We start from the raw sequence: 6,819 nt of genomic DNA, 5'->3' as shown, positions 1-6,819 counted from the left end.
TATATATACAGAAACATATATTTGATACGTAAATGGTAGTTTTCTAGAATTCTTTAAAAAACTGAAATGCAAGTATAGTTGCATTTTTCACAGTAAATGTAAAATGTATTTCTTCAAGTCCATCACATGCAAGTTAGTCTTTAAATGAGCTATTCTCTAAAGGGAGGCACTCTGGTGGCACAGTGGGTTAAGCATGGGGCTGCTAACCGCAAAGCTGGCAGTTTGAAACCACCAGCCACTCAGCAGGAGAAAGATTCATCAATCTGCCTCCATAAAGATTTACAGTCTCAGAAACCCTATATAGGATCACTTTCAGTTGGACTCAACTCAATGGCAGTGGGTGGATATCGAGTTGTTCTGAAAGACAGAGTAGATCTACTTCTCAGGGTTTCCAAGATCTTTATGGAAACATACAGCCTTATCTTTTTCCCGCAGAGTAGCTGTGAATTTGAATCACTGGCCTGTGGTTAGCAGCCCATGCTTATTCCACTGCACCACCAGGGCTCCTTCAGAAATCCTATGGGCAATTCTACTCTGTCCTATAGGTCACTGTGTATTGGATCATGTCAAACAGTACATTGTTCTTAAATTTTGAGTCCTAATTTTAAAATGGAAGTTATGGAATGTTACTATTTATCAAAGGGGGGGGGATATATATTGTTTTCAATTAAAGGATTTTAAATGTTCTATATCATTTTATTTTTAAAAGCCAAATCCTGTAAATTTACCTTTGTCCTTAGTCTCCCTCTTGACTGGAACTGGCTGAATCACACAATAAGCTGCAAAACTCACACATTAAAATGCAGCAGCAAAAATTTGATGAACTTGACTTATACTTTATGGATGTTGTAACTCAAAATACCAACTGAGAGGGAAGAAGTCTTCATATCAAGTATCAATCCTATCCCTTCTGTATACAGGGTTGAAAGGGACGGGCAACTTAGACATTGGCTACCTAAAATGAGGGGGCGATAAAGGAATGAAGTGACTGGCTTACAAGTGTCCAAGAGGCAGTTTAGTTTTAGAGTGTACAGGGGAAGGCAGTATCCCCACTGAATCATTTTCATTTTGTCTAGATGAGTCTTGTCTAGAAAGGAGATGGGGATAAGATTCTTATGATTCAACAGTAATTGTTATCATGACTAACTGTGATTGTCTTAACTATAAAGGTAGACGTTTTGTAACAAAAATGGGGGTATAGTTAATCTTACAGTCCAGAAACAGAGGACCCTAGGACCATCAAGGGAGTAAAGCACGAGAGGAATGTGGGACCCTAACCAGAGAAGCAGCGACACCACAGATGGAGGCAGAGATGAAGACATGGAGAGAGGGAGCAGCTGAGAACTCTAGACACATGGAAAGAGAAAGACTGAGTGCTGCTGGATAGCAGACAGGCTTACAGAATGTTCCCTTAAGTTGTTTAAATTATTATATATTCCTAAGCATTTTTGTGTATACCGCCCCCCCCCCAAAAAAAAAAAAAAAACGGAGAGAATGGAAGAAAATACTGTTGAATGATGCACAGAGGAGATAGTAATCATTGCAATGAAATGATGCTGTAAAGCCGATGTTCTCCCATGTAAACTACCATTCAGTTCACAACAAAAACTTAGAGGAAAAAAAAAAAGTGCAGCAGCAGTCCACAGCAGAATGTGGCACATTGAAGGCACACATTTATCTCCTCTCCCTCCAGAGTTTCCACTACAATGATAATGGTGGCGGTGGTTATGTGTTGTGGAGTTGATTCCAACTCAAAGTGACCCTGTTGAGGTTTCTGAGGCTGTAAATCTTTACTGGTGGAGAAAGTCTAATCTTTGTCATGTGAAGCAGCTGGCAGACTCAAGCTGCTGGCCTTGCAACCCACTGACTCTTAACCCACTACATTGTTGTTAAATGCCATCAAGTCAGTTCCACCTCATAGCGACCCTGTATAGGGTTTCCAAGGAGCAATTGATGAGCTTGCACTGCCAACCAGTGGGTCAAACGACCTTGCAGTCCAGCACATTTACCCATAGCGCCACACCTGGACTCCTACACTACACAACCAGAGGTAATAGAGGAGTTAAGAGGTATTCAACAGCAAAGAGAAAGAAGTTTACATCATAGGGCAAAAGACTGCCATAGATTTTTGGAAGATGGAAGTGATCATTATCAAAGCAAGGCATGCATATATCAATTAAAAATGCTTGAAAAGAAAATCTACAGGGAAAAGTTCTTAGAAGTCAATAATTTGCTAGAAGGGGTGGAAGGTGAGGATACAAAACTCACACAAAGTTAATTTTTTAAAAAGACAGAGGAATGATTGCATGTGCGTATGAGGTAGACTCACCATAACAGTTCAAATACAACAGGTCATTTCTTTTTTCTTTTTTTCCCATAGTTATGCATGTAATAAAAACCATGGAAGTGAAACATACAGTTGGGGGTGGTTGTTTGTATCTGAGAAATAAGAAGGGGAAAGGGTGAGAGAGAGATTTTAGCTGTATGAGAGAGCTTCAAAATGTTTATGAAAAAACTGAATTAAAAGGTACTTTTTCCACAAACTTTTTGAAGCCCCTTCATATATGTAACTTTTTTTGTTTGATAAAAGGCATCAGAAGTAATGGGGCAACACCTGTTCAATTTTCATGAGTACACAAATGTTCATTTTCTGAACTCTTCAATGTGTTTGAAACATTGCATACTTTAAAAAAAAATTAAACCTGGTTGCATGGTTCCTGCGATAAACACTTACTTGAACTGCAAACAACAAGATCTGTGATTTGAGCCCACCAGCTGCTCCACTGGAGAAAGATGAGGCTTTCTATTCCTGCAATGATTTTTTTTAAATGTTTTGTTGTGAATTATGTGATAGTTTACATGGGAAAACATTAGTTTTACATTCATCCTATCATATATCATTTCATTGCCACGGTTACAATTCCCTCCATGCATCATCAACCAACCAAAGGGTATACACTACAAGCCTGCCCCCGGTTGTCAGCACACAGCCCTTCTCCCTCTCTTTGTCTAGAGTCCCCAGCTGCTCCATCTCTCCACGTCATCATCTCTGCCTCCATCTCAGGCATCACTGCTTCTCTGGGTAGGGTCCCACTCTCATTCTTCTCCCTTGATGGTCCCAGGGACCTCTGCTCCTAGACTGAAAAGTTAATCACTGCCCCCTTGCTACAAAACATGTACCTTTACATTTCCAACCCTCACAATCAGTCCTGATAACAATTATTCACTATTGTATCACAAGAAACCCATCTGCATTTCATTTCATCAGCCCTGCCTAGACAGATTGGATCCTACTCCAGAAGGTAATTTCTTGCCCATGTAACACTTTAAAGCAGATACTACTGGTCAGCGGGCTATTATATTTCACACAGTCCTTTGTGGACTCAGGCTCCTTCTATTTTATGGCTTTACCATCCTCTAGGCAGTTCAAACTCAACAGTTGCTCCTTAGAAACCCTATTCAGGGTGGCTAAGGTAGACAGTACTTTGTGAGAAGAAAATACTGATCTCTAAGATAAAAACCATGCCACAAAACACAAGCCAAGAAACCAAGGAATAGGAGTAAAGGTGTCCTCCTACAATACACCTTAAACCAACCCACTGCCATTAAGTCGATTTAGACTCATAGTGACCCTCTAAGACAGAATAGAGCTGAGCCTTAGGGTTTCTGAGACTGTACATGTTGATAGGAGTAGACAGCTAAAACTCTGAAGACTAGAAAATTTCACTCTGTGGTGTAGCTTGGCACTCTCAGCCAATTGCATATTGTAACCCTGGACTCTGAATCTTAAGGGAGTAAGAGAAAGTACAGGAACAGGTGACAAATTATTTGCAGCAGCAACAGCAGAAGCAGCATAAAGAATCCAGTGATGGTGGCAGTTTGTGTGTCTGAAATCAGCATTACAACTGGAGTGACCTTGCAGCCTGTCTTGGCTCCTGTTCATTTCCCTAACCTGGTTTTCTAGTTTCCTTTCCCACAGATGTGAGACTTGCCCAACATCCTTCCAATAAATTTCAATTCTATTGAAGTTAGTCAGGATTAATTCCAAAATTTTACAACTAAAACTCTGATGACACAGAAGCGATCCGAGAAAAGAATTAGTCAGAGATGAAAGGATCCCTAGATGTTTAAAACATTCCTATCTACTGCAGTTCTAAATATATGCAAATATAACCGAGTCATGCACTTGAAGTTTTCTCTGGTTTTGATTTACAAAGAAAAATAAAATGTTTTCAAACCAAAACAAAAAATATTTCAGTGGAGACAATAAGAAGTCTATAAAACTGTTATGAATATGAAATTAGCTAACTTATAAAAAGCAAAATAATTTTTTCACCTATGTCTAATGACCTTGAATAGTTTCCATTGTTTTCTTAATTCTGCATTGTTATTGTGAGTAGTAATGTCATCTTTTTATTAATTAAAGGCAGTCTAGAAAGGCATTCTGAGCTGAGAGCACTCTCATTGTATTATTTTAATTTTCAGTTTTGTTTGAAAGAAAAATCCATGGATATTCCTATAAAAACATGTTAACAAAATACTGCCAAAAATTTTTTAAGTTTTAAACAATGAAACCTTTCTTCACTTTCAAGAAAATTGCTTAAAAGAACTACCCTATTAAGTGCCTTCAAGATGGTTCCGACCCACAGTGACCCTGTATAGGGTTTCCAAGGAGCGGCTGGTGAGTTTGAATCGCCAACCTTTCAGTTCAAACTGACCTTCCAGTCCAGCACACTATCCTGCAGCGCCACACCAGGACTATAAGCATAAGGAAATATTCTCAACTGTACTGAGGAAACATTAGTCATGTATCTCAATGATTTTTGTTCTTTTTCCAATGGGTTTATTTATTTGATATTGATTATCTCCTACAAACACATTTAAAGTCATTTTTCAATATATACTTAATTCTAACCAGTACTACAAGGGTTCAAGGAAATATATAGCAAAGTCTGACAATCAACTTTCTTTGTGAATACAGATTTAGCACTTTCTTTTTGATCCTCTTAACCACTGAGATGGATAATAGCCAAATGCTCTGAAAGTGATTAACAAAGGTAATGAGGTGGCAGTTAATCCTTTAGTCAATTTTCAAGAAAACTTTACCTGGGGGGGGAGAAAAGGTAAGTTTCCACCAGAAGAATGCAGACTATGAAATAGGTGATAATCTACCTGAATGAGTGGCCTAAACCCCATCTCATCAAACTAATTTTTTTTGTTGTTGGTAATTATATGCTTTTAGTTCTGAATTCTTCACAGTACCTTATGTTGTTGTTGTTGTTATGTGCCGTGGAGTAGTAATCACCCACATAATAATGTCTTGGTTGCACCTCACTATTCCCAGTTTTGTATCTTTGTTTTCATAATATCAGTTGGGTCCTGACTAAAAAGAGGAAACTCAAGAAAGCAATAATGAATGTTAATTAGAAAATGGTCTGACACTTGACCTACATAATTTATGCAGAAACACGCCAACTAACAGTAGTTATGTGCCGTTGAGTTGGTTCAAACCCTTAGCCACCCAGTATAGGATTTTCCAGGCTGTAAATTTTTACAGGACCAGAAAGCCTCATCTTTGTCCTGCTGAGTGACTGGTGCACTCAAACTAGTGACAGCTGCAAACATTCATTAGTAATCAGAACATCGAATGTACAAATTATGAATTTAGGAAAATTGGAAGTTGTCAAAAATGAAACGGAACACATAAACATAGATATACTAGGCAGTAGTGAGCTGAAATGGACTGGTATTGGCCATTCTGAATCACACAATTATATGTTTTACCATGTCAGAAATGACAAATTGAAGAGGAATGGTGTCACATTCATCATCAAAAAGAACATTTCAAGATCTATGTTAAAGTCCAATGAGGTCTGTCATAGGATGCTATGCATATGTCTACATGGAACGCCAGTTAATACTACTATTATTCAAATTTAAGCACTAACCACTAAAGCCAGTGATAATAAAATTGAGAATTCTATAACTTCTTCAATCTGAAACTGATCAAACATGCAATCAAGACATATTGATAATTACCATGACTGGAATACGAAAGTTGGAAACAAAGAGGAAGGAAAATATTGCTTTGGTGATAGAAATGATGCTGGAGATCACAAAATAGAATTTTGCAAGACCAATAACTTATTCATTGCAAATACATTTTTTCAACAACATGTTGTTGTTGTTAAGTGCCGTGGAGTCGGTTCTGACTCACAGTGAGGAGTAAGGAGCGGTTGGTGGGTTTGAACTGCTAACCTTGAGGTTCAAACTGGTCTTGCAGTTTGGTACATTACCCAACAGCACCACACTTACACACGTGGTCCTCACCAGATGGAATACACAGAAATCAAATTGACTACATGTCTGGAAAGAGACCATGGAGAAGGTCAATAGCATCAGGCAAAACAAAGTCAGGGGCAATTGCGGAACAGACTACTAACTGCTCATATGCAAGTTCAGGCTGAAGCTGAAGAAAATTAAAATAAGTGCATGAGAGGCAAAATATGACCTTGAACATACCCCGCCTGAATTTAGAGATCATCTCAAGAACACATTTGATTCATTAGTCACTAATTACCAAAGACCAGGAAGCACTGTGGGATGATATCAAGAACATCATACAAGAAAAAAGTAAAAGGTCATTAAGAAGACAATAAAGAAGAAATGAAAGAAAATACTAAAATGGATGTCAGAAGGTACTCTGAAATTTGTTCTCCAGCATAGACATCATGCTAAGGCAAACTGGAAGAAATGAAGTGTAAGAGCTTACCAGAAAATTTCAAAGGGCCGCTTGTGAAGACAAAGTCAAGTATTGTA

The 6,819-nt window shown here is 38.3% G+C and overlaps 1 protein-coding gene across 1 annotated transcript in view; it reads right to left on the bottom strand.

The window, feature by feature from the left end:
- The window catches only part of CAMKMT (calmodulin-lysine N-methyltransferase), a 604,620-nt gene that overhangs the window by 497,423 nt on the left and 100,378 nt on the right, over window positions 1–6,819 (bottom strand). The gene's annotated exons all lie outside the window — the stretch shown is intronic.

The sequence above is a fragment of the Chrysochloris asiatica genome, unplaced genomic scaffold (genome assembly GCF_000296735.1).
Source record: "Chrysochloris asiatica unplaced genomic scaffold, ChrAsi1.0 scaffold00024, whole genome shotgun sequence".
In the NCBI taxonomy this organism is placed as follows: Eukaryota; Metazoa; Chordata; class Mammalia; order Afrosoricida; family Chrysochloridae; genus Chrysochloris; species Chrysochloris asiatica.
The sequence above is the reverse complement of the archived record's forward strand: the minus strand, read 5'-3'. Positions and strand labels throughout refer to the sequence as shown.